At 36.0% G+C, this 22149-nt stretch overlaps 1 long non-coding RNA gene across 1 annotated transcript in view; it reads right to left on the bottom strand.

Moving 5' to 3' along the window:
• Positions 1-22149, bottom strand: part of LOC136792211 (uncharacterized) — a 242231-nt gene that overhangs the window by 167698 nt on the left and 52384 nt on the right. The window lies entirely within an intron of this gene.

Raw genomic sequence — 22149 nt, forward strand, 5'->3', positions numbered from 1 at the left:
CTATAAATAAATATGTGCAAAAATATTTATATATATTAAATATATCTAATGGAATATTATTCAGTCATAAAAAAGAAGGAAATCCTGCCACTTGTGACAGCATGGATGAATCTTCTTCAGGGCATTAGGTTAAGTGAAATAAGTTAGGCAGAGCAAGACCAATATTTTATGATCTCACGTACATGTGGAATCTAAAAAAGCCGAAATCACAGAAACAGAGAGTAGGTTAGTGGTTGCCAGGGGCCAGGGGTGGGAGAAATGGGGCGATGTTGGTCAAAAAGTACAAACTTTCAGGTGTAAGATGAATAAGTTCTGAGGCTTTAATGTACAGCATGGTAACTATCATTAACAATACTGCATAGTATACTTGACATTTGCTAAGAAAGTAATAAATCAAATATTCTCACCACGCACACAAAAATTGTAACTATGTCAAGTGATGGATGTGTCAACTAACCTTATCATTTCACAATTTATCAAGTAATCATATTATACATCTTAAACTTATACAATGTTATTATTATTTTGGGGGGGGCAATTTTATTTCAATAATGCTGGAAAAAATCCCCGGGGCAAAAATTGTAAGACATAATATTTGGGAAAATGAAGGAAATCTGTGTTCTAAAAGAAGGGACCTAGAGAAGAATCCTGAGGACACATGGCGCCTTGATTGGAAGCTTTCAGGTCCCACTTTTCCAAAGTTCATTTTTTCAAGTCTGAGGCCAGTTTCCAGGAGCCACTTTTATCAGAACTAATTCTGACCTTAGACAGAAGAAACTTAAATTAAAAGCAAATGTTCTTGCTTGTTATGAAATCTGTTCTCGCTACTCTAGCCGTGACTCCTGTATTGGTGTCCGGCCAAGTCTTAGTCATTGCCTCATAGAATTCTGGTACTAAGAACCCTGCCCTTACTGTCTATCTTAACAACATGCCACATGGTCCAATTCCTCTTACACTGGTGTAACAACTTCCTCTTATTAGTGTCTAAGTCTCCTAGCCCTGAACAAATACCTGGCAGCTTAACGGGGGCTCTGATAACCGCTAAGGGGAGTGTCACTTTTTATTTCATCGTTTGCCCAATACTCTCTATCTACTCTTGGTACAATTCTCACTATGATTCTTCATACCGGCTATCTGCCAATCCACGGCCATTTACTCTGGAAAGCTTGTGTTGCCAAAATATAGGCCACTCTCCCCTCCTTCCCCCAGATCACACTAAAGGTATTGGTTAATTAAGTTAAAAGTAGACATTTCAACTTTAATAGGTGAATCTGGAATTCTAAAAAGTCTTCAAATAACAAGCCTAGTAGATGCAGAAAGGGCAGGATTCACTTCAGAATTTCCTTTAACAATAACAGATTTTCTCCTCACATTTGCCTCACCTATTTGTCACTCTTTTTTAAAAAAATATTTACTTATTTATGGCTGTGTTGGGTCTTCGTTTCTGTGCGAGGGCTTTCTTTAGTTGTGACAAGCTGGGGCCACTCTTCATCTCAGTGCGCGGGCCTGTCACTATCGCGGCCTCTCTTCTTGCGGAGCACAGGCTCCAGACGCACAGGCTCAGTAGTTGTGGCTTACGGGCTCTAGAGTGCAGGCTCAGTAGTCGTGGTGCACAGGCTTAGTTGCTCCGCGGCATGTGGGATCTTCCCAGACCAGGGCTGGAACCCATGTCCCCTGCATTGGCAGGCAGATTCTCAACCACTGCACCACCAGGGAAGCCCTATTTGTCACTCTTGATCCACATGATTTGTTAAAATAGAACCTCACATTAAGGTTGATCTTGTTTAGCTAAGGGAATCAGTATATCTTATTTCCCTGGCTAGTTGTTATATTTCAGGGATGCAGCTATTGTAAAAATAGAGAAAAAGGATATGATGATGTCTTTGCTGGAGAATTTCAGAAAAATGAAATACCAGCATTTGATTAGATGGTAGGTAAATATAAGACTTGTTTCTGCAGATAAAAATGGAGCTAACACACAAAAAAGCAAAGCTGCAAGAGTATGAGGGTCAAACTGGATAATGAAGTTATCTTTTGAGCCCCAATATCCAACTACACTAGAAGCTAGCCCTACTTCTTAAACTTTTAAATACGTGAGTTAATAAAATTCTTTTTTGCTAGTTTCTAGCATGTGGTAAAGCAGGTAACATAGTGTGAAGGTTTTAGGAAATTGGAATCAGACAAACCTCGATCCTATTTTGCTATTATTTAGTTATACGAATTTAGTCAAGTTTCTTAACTGCTCTGCACATGTAAAATCAATACCCACCTTACTCAAGATTCTATCTCATACAATCATTAGTATTCTTGCACTTATATTGTTTAAGACAGTTTGGCTATTAGAGTGACAGTCTTTTAAAAGACAATTTAAAAATGTATAATTGAGTAATTGATTTAGATTAGTGTATTTAAGCTGAAGCCTTACTAATTTTTAAATAGTGATATAAGTTTAATCTATTAGACTTATAAGAATGTTTTAAATACTTAGAACTATTTTTATCATAGACAACAAGTATTTGAAGAAGAAATCTAATATAATAATAGAAGACTGCTTAAAGTTCGAGGATGCATGATTAAATTTAGAAACAGGAGTACACATTATTTAAATCCTCCTTAGAAATAATCATCAAAATCTAATAAACTTATGAATAGAATTAAAAATTTGTAAAATAAGCTTAAAGCAAGAGGGAAATATATTTTAATTTTAATATTTAGTCTTAAAAATAATTTTTCTAAATTGCTTTTTCTGTATATAAAAATAACACTCGAGTGTACCAAAAAGAACTCATTTCAATGTCACTCAATTCATTTACCCATAAACAACCCTTTGGTGACAGTATAATGACAAAAGTATGCCTGGTGCATCATCTTTCCTTTTGTCTGCTTTATATTATTTGTGTTGTAAAAGTGAAAAACAACTATTTAAGAAATGCAATGAAAAATACATCTTTCATTCAACTATTTCCCCCCAAACATAACTCCTTTTCCCAAAGATAGTGTTACCAGTTGTTTGTTCATCCTTCCATTCTCCCTAGACATTCTCTGCATATATATCTTCTGTTTACATGAGGAGAAGCACATTAAACCTTCTCCACATCTTACACTTTTTACCGAACAGTATGTCTTAGAGATCTTTCCATATTATGGATCACTTCATTTTAAAAATTGCCTGATAGTATTTCAGAGTATGAATTTATTATTCTTTACTTAACCAATTCCTTATTGCTAACTAGTTAGGTTTATTTTTCCTTCTTTTGCTATCACAAACAATATTTCAATGAATATCTATGTACATAGGCATTTTCATACATATTTGTGTTTATGTGGAGAACAAATACCCACAAGTGGAAATGCTGGGTTAGCAGGTATGATCATTTTTAATTCTGAAAAAATATTGTCTAACTTTCCTTCATAGAAACTATTCCATTTTACAGCCTCACCAAATCCCACCAGCTACAGATAAGATAGTATGTCTAAAAAAGTTTTAACTAGACTCTCAATATTAACCAGTTATCAAAAGTTCCCCTAATATATTTTGTTTTTTTTAATTACAAATTTTTAAAATAGTAATACTAATTACTAAGGGGTTAATACATGTGAGGCAATTTATAAAGTTTATATTTCTTTATTCTCACAATAATCCTTTACAATAAATAATAGTCTCACTTATTTTCTATAGATCAAAATTGAGGCAATGGAGAAGTTTCCAAGACCACATAGCTAGAAATTGGTTAAGACTGTAGCCAATGTTTAACAAGCTATACTGACTTGCCAACAGGGTCATTTATTAGTCAGAAACACCAAGTTATGATATATTAAGAACTACCTCCAGATCTTAGTAACATAAAAGAACACGTTTATTTTTCATGCACACAGTACACCACAGGTCCGGGAGATACTCTGTAGCAGCTCTCCCTCTGCGATGGCTCAGCGGCCTTCACAAAAACATGTGCTTCCTTAATCATCAAGGCAGGGGAAGGAAGTACTGAATCGTTCTTTTCAAATGCTATGGAGTCATCACACAAGACAAGAAAATATATACCCACTGATTATGATGATGATGATGATAATAAAAATAGTAATAGCTTACCTTTTGTATAGCACATATGTATACGTCACTGTTCTATAGGCTTTGCATGTATCTGATACAACACTTTGAGTAGGCAATGTTGCTGACACTGTTTTACAGTTGAGAGGACTGAAATACCAAGGGATGAGGTCACCTGCCCAGGGTGATACTACTACTAATAAATAACAGGTAAAGTATCTTATCATAACTTGTCAGGCTCCAGAGTTCACACTCTTAATGTAACATTGTATTCTTATAAATAAAGCATATGGCATATTGAAATATCAAAGATTAGGATGATGTTTTTCTGTATTCTGACATTACGTTGTATCCCAAAATGACTGAATAATATTCATAATAATAAAATTATGGCAGAATTTATGTATATATATATATCACATTTTCTTTATCCATTCATCCATTGATGGACCCTTAAGAACACCTGCAGTTGACCTTGACCCCCACTACTTGGTGTTTGTCTGCTACAGGCCTCTGCCACTACAAAGGCATCTGGAGCTGGCTCTGCACTGGTTCTGGCCACTACCACTGCCTGCCCTGGTCTCTAGCTGCTAGATTATGAGGTGCTGCTGAGAGTCCAACAGCCATAGCAGCCACTGTGGGGTGGTTCACAGTGCTCACAAAGGACCATGAATGTCAATGCTGTGGATCCTAGTGCTGTGAGCTGACATCTTTACACCTGGACTGAGAGCTGTCACACGCACCTGTACCACTATATACAGGGTCAAAATATGCTCCCGGACACATAAACCAATGGAACCGAATTGAGAGCCCCCAAATAAATCCACACATATATGTTCACCTAATATTTGACAAGGAGCCAAGAATACTCAGTAGGGAGAGGATAGCCACTTCAATATGGTGTTAGAAAAATTGGATATTCACATGCAAAAGAATGAAATTGGACCCTTATCTTACAGCATTCATAAAAATTAACTCCAAATGGATTAAAGACTTAAATGTACAACTTGAATCTGTAAAACTCCTGGAAGCAAACATTGAAAAAATCTCCTCAACATTGGTCTTGGCAATGATGTTTTGGCTATATCAACAAAAGCAAAAGCAACAAAAGCAAAATTCGACAAGTGAGACTACATCAAAATAACAAGTTTTTGCATACACACACACACACACACAAAATCAACAAAATGAAAAGGCAACCAGTGGAATGGGAGAAAATTTTTGCAAACCATGTGTCTGATAAAGAGTTAATATCCAAAATATAAATGAAACTCTTACAACTCAACAGCAAACATGCAAACAATTTGATTTAAAAATTGTCAGAGGACCTGAATAGACATTTCTTCAAAGAAAACATATAAATGGTCAAGAAGTACTTGAAAAGGTGTTCAACATCACTAATCATCAGGGAAATGCAAATCAAAACCATGATGAAGTATCACCTCACACCTGTTAAATTGCAATTATCAAAAAGACAACAAATAACCAGCGTTGGCAAGGATGTGGAGAAAAGGGAACCCTCGTGCACTGTTGGTGGGAATGTGAACTGGTGCAGCCACTATGAAAAACAGTATGGAGGTTCCTCAAAAAACTAAGACTAGAACTACCATATGATCCAGTAATCCTACTTCTAAGTATATAGTCAAAGGAAATGAAATCACTATCTCAAAGAGATATTTGCATTCCCATGTTCATTGCAGCATTATTCACAATAGCAAAGACATGGAAACAACTTAAGTGTCTGTCAAAGGATGAAAGAAAATGTGACCTCTATCTATCTATCTATCTGTCTATCTATCTATCTATCTAAATTCATCCTTATTATTATTATCATTATTCAGCCATAACAAAGAAGTAAATCTGCTATTTGTGACAACACAGATGGATCTTGAGGGAATTATGTTCAGTGAATTAAGTCAAATAGAGAAAGCCAAATCCTGTGTGATCTCGCATATATGTGGAATCTAAAACCATTGAACTCATGGACATGAAGTTAGAATGGTGGTTGCCAGGGACTGAAGGTGGGGGAGAATGGGGAAATGTTGGTCAAAGTTTACAAACATTCCATTATAAGATGAGTAAGTTCTGGGATCTAAGGTTCAGCATGGTGGCTTTAGCTAACAATCCTGTATACTTGAAAGTTGCTATGAGAATAAAACTTCAATGTTCTCACCATGAGGACAACAACACAAAATGGTAATTATGCGAGGTGAAGGATGTGTTAACTAACCTCATGGTGGTAAACATTCACAATATATACATGTATCAAGTCATCACATTGTACACCTTGAACTTATACAATGTTATATGTCAATTAGATCTTAATAAATCTGAAAAAAGTAGAAAAGTAGTGTTTGTTTCCTGAAGTCAGAAATACTTGGAGAAATCATTACCTGTGAAAGGAATAAATGAAAGGGTAAGGAATTGAAAATATTTTCAGAATCAAGATAACTTTGTGATATAATGTTTCTGACCTTGAAAAGTGAAAATAAAAAATAACCGATGAGTTTTAAAAAATTAAGAACTCATCGGCACATCCATATCAGACCTATACCTTAGCAGGGAAAATACAGAGAGGTGGATAAAAACCAGGGAAACTATTATTTTACAATAGATATGGCAGGAAATAGGTAGGATTTTTATAGATTTTAGTCAGAGTAATAGAACAGTTTTTAATAAGATAATTTTGTAAATTTTGTGCAGATCCTATTGGAGAGGAGAGAAATTGGAGGTTTTAAAAGAAGCAGAAAGGATGCTGCAAAACCCAGGCTTTAGGTGACTAAAGCTGCGATGATGACAATGGAGAGGGAAAAAAATGTAAGTTGAACTTAGAAGTCGAAACTTCGAGAATATATTGTGACTAAATTTTTATTTCTCCATTAAAAATCCTAAAGTTAAGCAGTCTGTCATTTTTATTACAATATCTGTATCTATTTTAATAAGAATGATAGTAAAATGGGAAAAATAGTAATACTTTCAAAAGTAAAATCTACCTCATAAGCAAATTGAGAAGAATAGCTTCCCAACACATTTCAGTCTCCATTAGTCTGAATATTTGGTGGCTGAAAATGGATAAAGAAGTAGAATGATAACATATTAACAGAATAAATAAGCATAGTTCAGAGACAATTGAGGCGTTAATGGCTAATATATAGAAAACCAAATGAAAAATTATAGGACTGAAGAAATTTTAAAATGGAAGCTTATAAAAACAGTCTTGGTTACATTCTTATTATGTTTTCAGGTGACTACTCTTTGCAATGCTTATAGTTAACCTGAAAATGATTTTGCACAGTGATGCTCAGAGAGATGGAGTGGCCTAAATCTACTAGAAGTTCACTTTAAGCTTCATGAAATCAAATGCTTCTGTTTTGCACTTGCAGAAAGTAACTTAAAAGTTAGTTGAGGTAGTTTTCTCCCGTTGCGGAGCACAGGCTCCAGACGCGCAGGCTCAGCGGCCATGGCTCACGGGCCCAGCCGCTCCGCGGCATGTGGGATCTTCCCGGACCGGGGCACGAACCTGCGTCCCCTGCATCGGCAGGTGAACTCTCAACAACTGCGCCACCAGGGAAGCCCTGAGGTAGTTTTTAAGCAATATTTTATGGTTCTTTTATGGAGTAGTAGAATAAAGCATATTTTAACAGAGGTATCACTGGGAAGAAAGTTGGATGTGTTTGCTGTTCAACACGTATATGCTAAAGCAAGCAAGTTTACATTTTGTTGACTTGCGATAATTTCAAGAGGATTTCAGATCCTCTAGAATGAAATTGGCAACTTGTTTAACTTGATACTATTTTTATGCAATTATTCTGAGTAATGAAAAAGAGTAGTGCAGAAAATGCAATTTGGAAAACAAACCTGTTTCTATGTGCAACATTTGTCAAACCTTTTTAGGATTGAGCAATTCAAGAATGATTAATTGTGCATGAATGACTAAGAAAAAAACAAATTCAGATTAAAAATTGGTTCTAGCAATGATTAAGTTGGTAGATACCAATTTTATTATTTCTTTTGTCATTGCTAAGTGAGGAAGGTGATTACATGTTGATTTATATGAATAAACATTAAGTACAAATCATCCAATTTGGTCCTAGTAAATTATAAATCTTTAAAAAAATAAAACTTGAAATCAATATTTCTCTACTAAATTTTAATATTTTATGGAAGTCAAAACAAAAATTTCTGTAGAAATTAAATGCAGGGGTCTGTAGGTCTACATTTTAAATTCATATCTTTAAATAAGCAGCAAATACCACAGAATTATAGAATTGGAATATTCAACATAAACTTAAGCCAGACCTCAAGAATATTAAGACATAGCAAAAAGGTTTAGGATGTGGGACTTTGGTCCTTCATAACTGGAGTAGCCAGTAACTGGTTATGTCTTAGTATGATTATATGGAAGTGAAATGCTGCTCTTATGGATTTCAGGTAGAAGAAATGAACAGAAGGATGTCAATCTCGTCAGATCTCTGTAGGAGAAGCTTAGTCGTACTTGTTTTCCTCTTTAGTTTACTTTGTCATCCTTGTTACCCAATTGCTCATGCTGCCTATGGTCTACTCAGGCCTACCTTTCTCATAAAGCTTCCACTCTGCTCTGTTTTGCATGAAGATATCCCTGTCCATTTAATAATGTTGTCTGTAGGAACAAGATAATGAGTGGTGATGGGTTTTTGAGTTGCTATCACTGAATAATACATAGGCAGTCTAGCATATGTTCTCTGGTTGGCGAATATCGTAATCCAAATATGTGACTCCAGAAGTAGAAAATTTACATTTGATGACAAGCTTTGGGGGAAGTCACTTTTGAACAGATGAGCCTTTTGGTATGTTTAATTTCATCCAGTTGAAAACTATTTTATCTAAATATGTGAGGAGGCTTTGGTAAGAGCTTATCAGAGGAGTCCCAGGTGACAACAGCAACTAAGGCAATGATGGTGTGGCAAACACTGTAATATGTCTCCCTCAACACAATTTCTGATCTCCACTTCCTTGCCTGTCTCTATTATAATAATAGGATAATGAAATACCAGCCTCTATGCTTTAGGGAGGGCATGTCACACAGTTCTAGCCACTGAAATGTCAACAGTAGTCCCTGGGTATGACATGGTTTCTCTAATGAAAGAATGTTAGAAGAAGGCTTTGATGCACCCTTCCCTCCCACCTGGTGTGCAGACTACATAGGGATGCATCTTACAACAATACGGTAGAAAATTACATGCTGAAGATAGTTTCTGGTTGACATCCTTGAGCACCATGTGCAAAATAAGTGTTTAAACCCCTGTTTGTTGGGTGTTCTCTTACAAACACATTATTAATTGATAGAGATAAAAAGTACATTTCAACTTTGTATAGGTCATAGTTCTTAGTGTCAGACAATTGAAATTAATCTAGCTGGTTCATTCACTAAGGCAGTGGTTAGTGGAAATCACATAACAGAATTGTTAGGATGGCCTTTCAGTCTGGGCACTTCATTTCTGGGAGAGATACATGAAGGACAACATATCCAGGAAAAATGCCCAGTCATCCCATGAGGCTATTCCAATGGAAAAACATGCCATTGCCCCTACAGTAGGAACTGGAAACTCTACCACAGCTGCCACAGGAGACCCACATGCAACAGCTACGTCATGCTGTTTACTTCCTCATCCACATTTCATGCAGGCCTATCTGCTTAGCAGAACCTAATTCCCATGCCTGAACCCTAGTTAAAAGGATGTTTGGAAAATGCAGCCTGGGGCTTCCCTGGTGGCGCAGTGGTTGAGAATCCGCCTGCTGATGCAGGGGACACGGGTTCGTGCCCCGGTCCGGGAAAATCCCACATGCCGCGGAGCGGCTGGGCCCGTGAGCCATGGCCGCTGAGCTGGTGCGTCCGGCGCCTGTGCTCCGCTACGGGAGAGGCCACAACAGTGAGAGGCCCGCATACCACCAAAAAAAAAAAAAAAAAAAAGAAAATGCAGCCTGTGGGTTGCCAGCCTCTGTTGTTCCAGAAAGCAAGCCCCAAAGGCATTGAAGTGAGTAGTGAGTGAGTTAATATAAAGTGTCTGCACCAAACTGTGCCAGCCCTGATTGGCACTGACGTCCTGGAGTGTTGTTCTGAATATTTGCCAAACGTATGCAGGCTCAGCAAGAAAGAGTGACACTATTCATTAGTGATTGATGCTGATATACCAAGAGGGGGAGTCTGGATATTCCTGTCACCCATTTTGTCCCTAAGCAGAGAGAAGAACAAAGAAGCAGCTGGGGAGTGGCAACTAGGGAGTGGAGACATAAATAATTATAGGAAAGTAAGATCCAGAGGATACTAAGCTGCTATAATTGTTGATCTTCTCAGTCTCAGGAAAATCTGGAGGAACACAGATAATAAAGGGAGGTGAGAATAGTCTAATTAGCTCTCTTCCCCTAAGCTGAGGTTATTTTGGCACATGTGCAGTCAATCCTCGGTTTACAGGCAGAAAAACACCAAAGAAACATGAATTAAATTTGCGCTGTCCATCTATTTTAGGCATACCTGCTCCTGAAATTTTATTAAGGAGTATCATATTAAAGGGTCCTTAACTTCAAGAGCTACTGAACAGAACAAGCTAAGACATATAATATAGACATAGATTTCTAGAACCATAAACTTTATCTGACTGTTTTTATATGTGAAGAATCTGTGACCCAGGCATATACTGTGGCTTAGGCAAGGTAAGATTTTAGCAGAGTAATGTTCATTTTGAGTATTTCTCAAGTCTATGCTTTTTCTATGTAACCTCAGTTTCATTCAAGCATCTGAAAGATGGCATTTTGCTAAATACTATGAATGATGCAAAGAATATATTACATAAGAGCCCCATGATCAAGCAGTTTATGATTAAATAGAGCAATAAAGACACATATAGGTCATATTCTCTACAAATTCCAAAGGAAGGGAAGTCACAGTGAAATGGAAGTATGCAATGGAACGGACCAGGGTTTTTATTCAATTAACAGAAACTGGCTCTATCTAAAAAGGAAGAAAATAACTTTATTAAAGTAATCATTGGAAAGACCAAAGAACCAATTTTTGAATTAATCACTGGGAACAATGCATAAAACCACTCTGTAGAACTGGTATGTTGAAGAACATTTCTTCAAGCATTGGACACTTCTGTTTCCATAAATGTCACCTTTCATAATTTACTACTATCCTCACTAGCTAAGAAAGGGAATTGCTTGTTTACAAGCTACTGAGTCAATGTCAGTGGTGGGGAGAGGTTAGATCAGGAGTAGCTAGCATTTTTAGTTTCTATAGAAGGAGGGTATTTTTTTCCCCTCCACCAATATTTTTAAAGTAAGGAATTCTCCAGATAGAGTCAGAGGATCAAAGGCTAAGTGGTTATAAATTTAAAAAGATGTCCAGCACAAAAAACTACATAGTATAATAATTCTCACAATAAAAATGATCATACTAATAATTCACACCAAACTTCCTCTTCCATGTTAAATCTCTCAGAATAATAATGATTGTTATTTTCCAAAAGCCCTTACTGTATCAAGTGAGTTATCCAGGCATTTTATATTAATTTATGTAAAAATAAATATATCTGAATGACAAAGGATGTGTAAGTATATACATGAAGAAAAGAAAGGTGAATATGATTTGGTTCCTTCTCTTAAGAAGAATGTATCCTTCTAAAATCAATCTCCAAATAATATCTTTCATCTTGCCCCAAACCAACCAAGTCCCTGATCTGAGCTGATTGATGTTCATTTGTCTCCCAGGCTAAATATTTTTCCACCCAGTCCACTTTCTGGGAAGTGAAGGGGCAGGCATTTCCTCTCATCTAAACCTAAAACCAAACTCTGTCAAAGGAATCTGTTTTGCATTTTAAGCAGATTTTCATGATGCTATAGATAACATAAAAGGCATCTAGATATTCAAGCCATTTTCTCTTTTCAGCTAATAATGTCTGCTTATATTGACTATATTCAGCTGGCACATTAGTTCTAATCATTAGATATTTTATTATAACCTGTGCAAGTGTTACCTAATAACCCCTCATCAGAAAAGCAATTCACCTTATTGAAGGAAAATAGGGAGGATAAATCATGCATGGAAACATATGATGAAAAATGTTACCAATACCCACAAAACTTGTTATTATCTCCAGATTGGTAGTTTAACCTTTAGAGAAAGTAAATAATTGGTCCTTTTCTCCTGTGTGTCTATATCATTTTAGCAGCTTTTAAAAAAGCAGCTCTGTTTCCACTTTTCCAGTAGCTTTTCAAGCACAGACATATGTCACCAAACAACTTCCCAGAATCTGTGACCAAATTGGATGAAAACATATTTGAGAAATTGTATTTATAAATAAAGACTTGCCTGAGATTCAATAATACTTTGCCTTTATCCTTCTTGTGGAAGTTTTATTCTGAAATCAATGGACTTTAAATACAACATTTTTCTTCTGATTATATTAAGGTACTGAAGGCTGACTTCATTTATAGTGAAACTCATATAACTCAAGAGTGAAATATTGTTTCTTGCTTTTTCTTTTGCAAAAGTCAACATTTTCTTTTTTTTCCTTTCAATGGCATATATATATATTTTTTTTCTTTTATCTTTTTATTAGCCACTTTACTGTGCATTTTTACCCTCTGATGATAATAGTAATCCCATTTCTTGAATGCTCACAATAGTGACAGGCCCAATAATTTATCCTTGTAAGAATCCTGCAAAGTAGGAATAATTATATGCATTTTACATGTGAAGGGACAGATGTGGGCTCATTAGGTAACTGGGATGTGTGGACTCTGACTCATTATGGGTCCAAGGCTCTCTCCAGGCCAGACCACGGCTCCTGGAGGCCCTGAGCCAGCTGGCCACGTCTTTGCTCGCTTCTGGGAGGAGCATCTAGACCTGTTCATTACACAGTTCTACCAATTTTTTTTTTTTTTTTGCGGTACGTGGGCCTCTCACTGCTGTGGCCTCTCCCGTTGCCGAGCACAGGCTCCGGACGCGCAGGCTCACCGGCCATGGCTCACGGGCCCAGCCGCTCCACGGCATGTGGGATCTTCCCGGACCGGGGCATGAACCTGTGTCCCCTGCATCGGCAGGCAGACTCTCAACCACTGCGCCACCAGGGAAGCCCAGTTCTACCAATTTTAATAATTTTGTTAATAAGCTCTTCACAGGGACTTCCCTGGTGGCACAGTGGTTAAGAATCCTCCTGCCAATGCAGGGGACACGGGTTCGAGCCCTGGTCCGGGAAGATCCCACATGCCATGGAGCAGCTAAGCCCATGCACCACCACTGCTGAGCCTGCACTCTCGAGTCTGTGAGCCACAACTACTGAGCCTGTGTGACACAACTACTGAAGCCCGCGTGCCTAGAGCCCATGCTCCGCAACAAGAGAAGCCACCGCCATGAGAAGCGCGTGCACCACAATGGAGTAGCCCCCGCTGGCCACAACTAGAGAACGCCCGCGTGCAGCAATGAAGACCCAACACAGCCATAAATAAGTAAATAAATAAATAAAAATAAGCTCTTCACAGTAAAATTGGTGACATAATTCTCCCATTCTGTTGTTTTCCTTTTAATATATATTTTGTAGAATTTTATTGTACAAAGATTTATTTATTCAAACACATCTATCTTGTCTGATGACAGACTCAATTTTTCAATTTATCTTTGCTCCACTGCTGAAATAAATGTGTAGTTCTGTTTTCAAAAAAAAAAATGCTGTAAATTCATGTAATGTTCCAAAATGAGCCCAAATCAGACCTTACCAACCAAATTCTGCCCCCCAAGAGTTCCTGAATGATAAGATGAATTTTAACCTAAATTCGATTTGAGGTTATTTTTCCTGGAGCCACCATAAAGGTGGACCATCCTTTCTCACTTTCCAGGACATGTTTTGTAGGTGAAGCTCCATACAGGGGTGGGAACTCAGACTTGACCAATCAGCACTCCAAAATCCATAAGCAGACATCCATAAAACCTATAACCATACATGCATTGAAAGATGAGCATGTACTTCAAGGTTTCTAGTCAAACTGTCTTCAGTTTGCTTACACCTGAATTAGAGCCCATTTTTCATTCTCTTTTGCTTTAAAGACCCTTTTCAATATGAAGTTTCATGATTCTCAGATTCTTTGAATGTTCAAACATAGACACAGAGCACTAGTGCTCAGCGTATAGCAGTGACAGAATGTTCCATCTCTGTCCTCATGGAGCTTATAGCCAACATGATGAGCGATATTAAACGTTTAAAGTCACAAAGTAAAAGGATGGTTTTGCCTGTTAACAGAATGTGGTGTGGGGTGTCTCTGAAGTTTCCAGAACTGCACTGTGATAGAATGCCATCATTTGAGTATTTATCACAGCAGAGAGAACAAACAGTACAAGCCTAATGAAAAGACATTTCTTTTAAACTTCTATTATCCTTTCTCCTGATGCTCTCATGAAGAAGTCCGTGGAAGAAGAGATGGTGAGAAAGGAAACCAAGTAAGGAGAGCAAAAGAAAAAATAAAATTGTAAGCTTGCCTTTGCCCCACTGTTGATTCCTATGCCACTTAAAGGCTGAGCTGATCTTAGGGAAGAAACATTGAACTAAGTGAGATAGTAAGGTTTTAACCTCGATTCGTTTATATCTTGAGGTGAACTTTTAAACACAATGATGAGGCTATTCTAATACCCCCATATTACCAGAGAGTCATGATTTGCCAAAAATGTCCCTAATAAATTGGGAAGAGAGATGCAGCAGAGTGGGTGTGTGGACAATGATAAGAGAAAAAAAAAGTTGTCTTCTGTTTTATGTGCTCTACGTTTAGCATACTCAATTATTTATAGGTGTGTTTCTCTGTCATTTAATTATAAATTTTTTAAGAGCTGGGAGAATTTAGTATGTAACACTACCTAACACATGGTTTAGCATCTCATATGTTATCTAAGTGATTTCAACTCTCTGAACAAGTAAATGAATGCATTTTCGAATGTAGAATGTTTTTTTCTCTGTTCTTAGTACTCTTTACCCTCAAGCCTTTAAGCCTTTAGACCTTTATCTTCATGTAAGAGTCACACATAAATGAAAATCAATATCTAATATTCCTAGAGTTTTTCCAGATATGATTGTTTGGAATTAAAACCCTGTACATTTACTTTGTGTAATATACCAAACTATGTAAAATGCCTTGAGACCTCCTCTACTTGGTTACCATTGAATGTTTTCTTAAAGTTTCCCCAGCAATTATTGAGCTCCTTAAAACACTGAGCACAATTGACCTTAAGAACAAATCTTTGTTCTCCACTTTCCATGCTGCTTCCTCCTCTGCCCATGACATTCTTGAGATCACCTCTCTTTATCCAACTGTCTTCAGCTCTTATTCTCACTTCCAGCTTAGATGGAAAGATATGTCTCCCTAAAATATAATCTCTCTAAACTGAGACTACATGTAAGTTATAAAGAATATGTACTTTAAGAAATAAGACAAAAAAACTGTAGAGTCCATAAAATGAAATGTGTGGAAACTCTACTGAAGGACTTAAGTTTCTATGTAAACTAATGCAGTTTCTGCTTTTAAGAAGAAAAATTTTTAGAATAATAAAAATTTTCACTAATATTTTAATTTCATTATTATTTTATATTTTTACCCTCATCTCAATTTGTATGGAATTAACCATATAAATCTACATTGGCCTATTTATTAGCTTACCTATTGCACATATACAAATCTTTAATTTCCTTGATTTTATTTATTTATTTATTTTGGTACTCAAGGGATGTCAGCAACCAAATGATCACTAGGTGGCAGCATAACTCAGTTCTTATACATTTCAACTGGAATTTTGGGTTTTTTTTCTAATATTTGTTTCAAAACCTTTCATGACAAGACAATATCTTGAAGTAATATATTAGTTCATCTGAAATAGTTGTTGCACCTAATTGCACATTATTTTTAGATGAGGGCCAATGTATTTGTTATGCTTCAAGTAAGAAAGCAACAATCTCTTTCACTATTGAAGATAGGTTATGTAATGCTAAGATCTAACAAGGATATAGATTAAAGTGCATGTGTTTTAGAATCGGAGATGTCTGAATTAAAACGTGGCCTTCTCTTTACCAGTCACTAAACTTAAAAAATGTGTTGTCATTGTTCTTCTCTGTATCTCAGTTCTTAAATAATCTCTTTGTAATTGGCAACTTTGAAGCAGTCTTTTTGTGTCTGTTACATGGTAATTTTTATGCAGAAGATGACTTCTTTATTAATTTTTCCTGCAATGATTCAACTTCCATAGTATTAACCTTCTTATAACATAAATACTAGAATTTAAATAATATCACTTTATTAATTTATAAATGCATTGTGCAGGTTATTCTTCCATTGTCTTTATAAATATACTGTCTTTATTCTGTGTCTCTCTTAATTCTCAGTGCTATAACAACCACAATAGATGCTTGATATAAGTGCCTGTTAACGATTTGAAAGAGATCATTCAATAAGAAGGTGATTGATTTACCTTAAGAACACTAGATCTTTACTGCTGGAAAGGAATATCAAGATAAACTGGATGAAGAATTGGAGACTCCAGCTTTTAATGGACTTTTATAAGGTCATACAATTTGTTGAGGCAGATCCAAGATTAGAAACAAATTATCTTCCCAATATACCACATACGGACTCCTGTTTTGTTCATGATCATCTACCATGACCCAACATTGAAAGTTTAGACATAATTATTCCTCCCTTCTTCCTCATCCACCAAACATAATCACAGATTCATGCCAAATCTATCTCTGAAAGCCTCTTGAAACTATCTTATTATATTCAGCTACATTTCCAATCTTTAGTTAAAGCCTTTATTAACTCACTGGTATAATTATAATGGTATCTGAAATGATCTCCTGTTCCTAGCCAGGAACCACTACAATTCTACTTCTCTCTTTGAAATATTCCAGCTTTCTTTGGTTTAAATGTAAGTGTAAATCAGACCTCTCAAGAGCATTTTCAGTTCTCTTAATTTGTAAGAAGTGACCCACGTACTTAAAACAGCAGGGAATAAATTGATGTCTGTTAATCCCCACGTTTGAATGTCCTAGAGACAAAGCATATGCAGCAATTCCTCTCTTTAGAGATGCTTTATGAAATTAAAAATTTTAAAAGGAAAAAAAGAAGAAAATAAAATTAAGATTTTAAAAAAATCTCTTTACTGTACAGCTGAAGCTTTAGGGGGAAGTTAGAGAATTCTTCTCCCACTAACTTAATACTTCTTTATGCATCTACTCAGAGATTATATGATAAGGGAGACAAAAGTGTAGAACTGTATTTCATCCTGAGGATAAACAGGCCAAAAGTAAAAGAAACAAACAAACATAGGAAAGTAAAACAAGAAATAAAAGCCTGGGAGCCATGTCTACTGGGGTTGTTTTTTTCACATACTTCTTGTGTATAGCTCTGTTTTAGTTAGATACATAGCTCTGTATAGTTAGTGACCATCTCTTCTGAAGTCAGCATAACCTTTCTACATGAAAGCTTAGGACAACTGAGTCATAATACATGTCGAAGCAAAAATTATACCAAAGATATACAGGCAAGCGAAGCTTTATTCCAGATTATTGCTATAAGGGAGAGAGTCCTGAGCTCAACTCCAATGCACCAAAGGGCTGGTGAATATTAAGAACTGAGAGGAATCGGGGCAGTGGAATCACAGGCCACCTGTGTTTGCTAAACTGGCCTTGTTCTAAGGAAAAGTCAACTCTGTCATATTTTCATGACAAGAGGTACTTTTCCAACTATGAGCAAGGTGCCTCTCAGGAAGTAGGGAGCTATCTTTCTTGATTATTACATTTCAAAGGGATGGCTCCCAGATCCTTAAGAAAGACATTCTTGAGTTGTAAAATGAGCAAGAGGCCTTTAAAAAAAATTGTATCTCCAAGGGGCAGAGAAGAGATTTAAAATTACAAGCTTTCTAAAGTAAATGCTGTAAGAAAAGGGAGGTCAGGAACCAAGAGTCAGGAAGAAGCGTGTTTAAAGGTTAGCCAACCTGAGAAGAACATTAAGGCCTACTTGGTCACACGTGATTATCAACATGCTGTTCGGCTACAAGTCTTACACAGAAATGAAACAAGCCTACTGTGAAAAAAAAAGAAAAAAACTACTTGAACAGAAATCCATCTGAACAATCTGAATAACAGAACATGCCGAGCTTAGCTGAATCTCTCCCTCACTGGGAATATGAAGAACAAATATAGAGCCAAGCAACAGGCAAAGGAAGGAAACAGCACCTTGGAGACAGAGGAAGTGAAAGCTCTGAAAATTATTTACTATTAAGAAACTAAAGAAAATTTACAAAAAAAAAAAAAAAAAGTACAGCATTATGATGTAAGAAGACACAGCCTGTACAAAAGAGGAATCAAAATTCATAAAAGGGTAATAGACAAATATGAATTTGAAATCTGAAAATTAATGAATGACAAGAAGGATAGTAAAGGTATTAAAAGATACAAAATAATCTACAATAAATCTAAATTTGGTAGTATATAAATGTATTAAAATTTCCTAATATAATCATATAATAAATTTCATCAGTAGAGTGAATAATAAGATTTAAAATAATGAATGATAAAACTTATTAAATTATCTTTAAATGCCGAAGTCTTTATTTTGAATCCCCAAATACAAGGTAGAAATATTGGAACATATATATATTGCAATGTGTATATATATATATTCCAATATTTCTACTTTTTACTTTATGAAAAAATATATATGAAAAAATAAGCTTAGATCAACATTCCCCCTACCCAGCCTCATAACTTTTGTATTCTTCAATTCCTTTGAGTGTCTTTCTTTTTAAAAAAATCTCATTTATTAATATTAGAGAATTTCCTCATGGTCTGAAAATACTTGGCTGTTCCCTCATATTTAAGAGTAAGCCACTATAGCAAACTCTTGTAGGGTCATCTAGTAGTCTTTTTATTTCCTGAAAGGGTTGGTTAGTAAGGTGTGTTCTTATACTGTTCAGTTTTTCTTTAAATGAATCTTCAGTTCTGCCAGTCAGGAGTTAGGATGAAGAACAAGCGGAATGAGGGGACAATGAACTCCTAGTTAGCTCTGTTCTCAGAGTCAGACTCCCTTAGTGCAGTATACACATTTTTGTTAAATCTTCCTGCTTTCAGCAAGATTCTCTCCCTGTGTCCTTAATCTCTCCTGTTCAACTTTTCCATAGAATAAACATTCAACGAGGATGGGTGGGTGGAGGGGGAGACTCTGCTTACTACAAAGGTTTTGTGAACTTGCTGAGAGCTCAGAACTGATGTGGTGGGGTATGGACTTTAGTTTAAAAACAAGTATATAAGAAATATCCCATTTTCATAATGTATGAATATTAGGTTATGGTTTTTAAAATCTAATTTATGACCTATGACTTCAACTTCATTTTGAGCATACACATATATAATTATACATTTTATAAAACATACCATAATAGACTACTGTATCTACCACCCAGGTTAAGATATATCTCTCCTTGGATTCCTCCTCCTGCCCTGAAGGAACCAGCATCCTGAATATTTTTCCTTTTATTTTCCCTTTTGCCATTCCTCTATTTTCTTTATATACTTTATATTATTATTATTGTTCTTTTGGCGACTAATTTAAAATTTATACAAATAGTATATTGCATGAATTCTATAAATTTTTGCTCACTATTATAGTTGTGAGAGTCACAAATATTGATAAATGCAGCTGTGGTTCATTTACTTTTATTATTATAAAATATTCCATTGTATGAATATTATGAATGCATTGGACATGTTTTGTCTCTCTCTCTCTGTTTTTATGCATCTAGTTTGTATCTAGATGTTTCCCACATGTAGTATTCTTATGCAAGCATCCTGATGCATGTGTGCAACAGTATTTTCTAGGTAACTATCCTGGTGAGGAAGTCTGTAAAAGACAGGAAAAGAAATGCTGAGTCACAGGGTAGGAACTCTCAGCTTTAATACATGTTGAAAACTGTACAAATTATAGTCCTCCAACAGCGTAGAAGTGTTTTCACTGGATCTTATCCTTACCAACACTTAATACAGACATACTTCAAAGATATCTGCGGTTAGGTTCCAGACTAGAGCAATAAAGTGAATATTGCACTAAAGCGAGACACATGAATTTTTTGCTTTCTGTCTTAATTAAGAAAGACCTTACTGCTAAAAACGCTATCATCTGAGCCTTGAATAAGTCATAGTAGCAACATCAAAGATCACTGATCACGGATCACCATAACAAATATAATATTAATGAAAACGTTTAAAATATTGTAAGAATTAACACAATGTGACACAGACACAAAGCGAGCAAGTGCTGTTAGGAAAATGGTGCCAACAGACTTGCTTGATGCAGGGCTGTCATAAACCTTCAGTTTGGCAAAAAAAAAAAAAAGCAGTATCTGAATCACGATAAAGCCAAGCACAATAAAACAAGGTATAGGCATGCTTATATATTTAAAGCTCTTAATTCTTCTCAATCTAGTGGTTATTGTCAAAGATAAACGAAGTTAAACACTAGTTAGAGTGGTAAGGACAGATTTTAATCAGCACGACACTACTGCAGTAGGGAACAGTCTGTCCAGCGTGAACTGACCTCTACTTCAACTTGTATAGAGAAGACTGGGCATTATAAAGGGAGGATGAAGAAATGGGGAGGGGCATGAGTGGAGTCTTAGTAAAGTCAGGCAAGTGAAAAATTACAAAATGCAGGAAGGGCATGTTGATCGCTGTGAAACCCATGTGCTAACTGGCGTTTATCTAAATTAGACTCCTGCCCTCCACAGAGACTGGGAGATGGGGCCTTATCTTCCAGTGTAAATTCCTTTGACAACCTTGAGTTTCCATAGGTAAGCACTTTAACGAGGGCTAGGGTCATCCTAGAGATGTTGCCTTGAGCTGTTAGAAATTTTGTTAGAATAATGAATTAGAAACCATGCTTCTTTTGGAGTGAGAAATTGCAATTCCAGATTTGGCTTATCTGCTGTGTGACCTTGGGCAATTCTTATGAACTCTCTGAACTTCAGGTTTTTAGCTACAAAATGGGAATATCATATGCCCTTCATAACTCAAAGAGTTGCTACAAAAACCAAATGAGATAAAGTGAACAAAAGTAAATTATCCACACAAAAATATTTTCCAGCTTTAATAGATTATTTTCTGTATGACTGCAAATAGACAATTATGAAAATAAAGAGTTGAAGAAGTGGAACAAGAAAATAAAGTGCTAATATATTAAAAAAAACCTTGTTTGCTTGGTGATATAATTGTGGTGGAATTAATTTTGTAAGTATTTTTCTACTCTCTCACTTTCAGTCCACAGTTTACATATTTCAATTATATATCATTCATATTTCTGTCAGATTCCCAACTGGGTGAGATTCTAGGCCCAGTGTAAATATGAATGACATTCTTTGGCATTTACAACTGGAGGCTTCAACAGTTTCATTATCATATGGCTTAATGTTTTCCTCCCAGAAGTATGTGGGCCTCAGATTTGCAGAATGTAAGATCTCATTTACATTTAAGTTTTCCCACAACAGTTGAGACACCAGCCAACTTTAACTCTCAATCCACCTGGTAGACCTTAAAGTCAACATTATGTGTATACCCATCTCTCATTGGGAAAGCAAACTTCAGAAGCAGGCTACCACTATGGAGAGTTTTTGTATCACAAGAAGACTTTTATTTTACCTGTTGGTTTTTTTTGTTTTGTTTTGTTTCATTTTTGTTTTAAATATTGGCCAATGAAGCTAGGAATCAGAGTATGCCTACCTCTGTCACTTACCAATTGGCAGCAAGAGAGAGAATATTATGCAATCTCTTGCTCCAGCCATAATAATTAAATCTATCATTTACTAAGTGCAATCTTTGTGCCAAGCACTGGACCAAAAGCTTACATATTTGCTTAATTTATTTTATTTCTAAAACTAGTCCTCTGAATTAGATACTATTATGAGGTTTGATAAAGTTCACATAGGCAGTAAGTGGGAGAGACAAGTTTTACATGCAGATATGAATCCCAAATGCATTTTTCTTCCATATTCCTCTTTAGCACCTCTTTAACTTGGCAGTCATAGAATTTTTTTTTTT

The sequence above is a fragment of the Kogia breviceps genome, chromosome 12, assembly GCF_026419965.1.
Source record: "Kogia breviceps isolate mKogBre1 chromosome 12, mKogBre1 haplotype 1, whole genome shotgun sequence".
NCBI lineage: Eukaryota > Metazoa > Chordata > Mammalia > Artiodactyla > Physeteridae > Kogia > Kogia breviceps.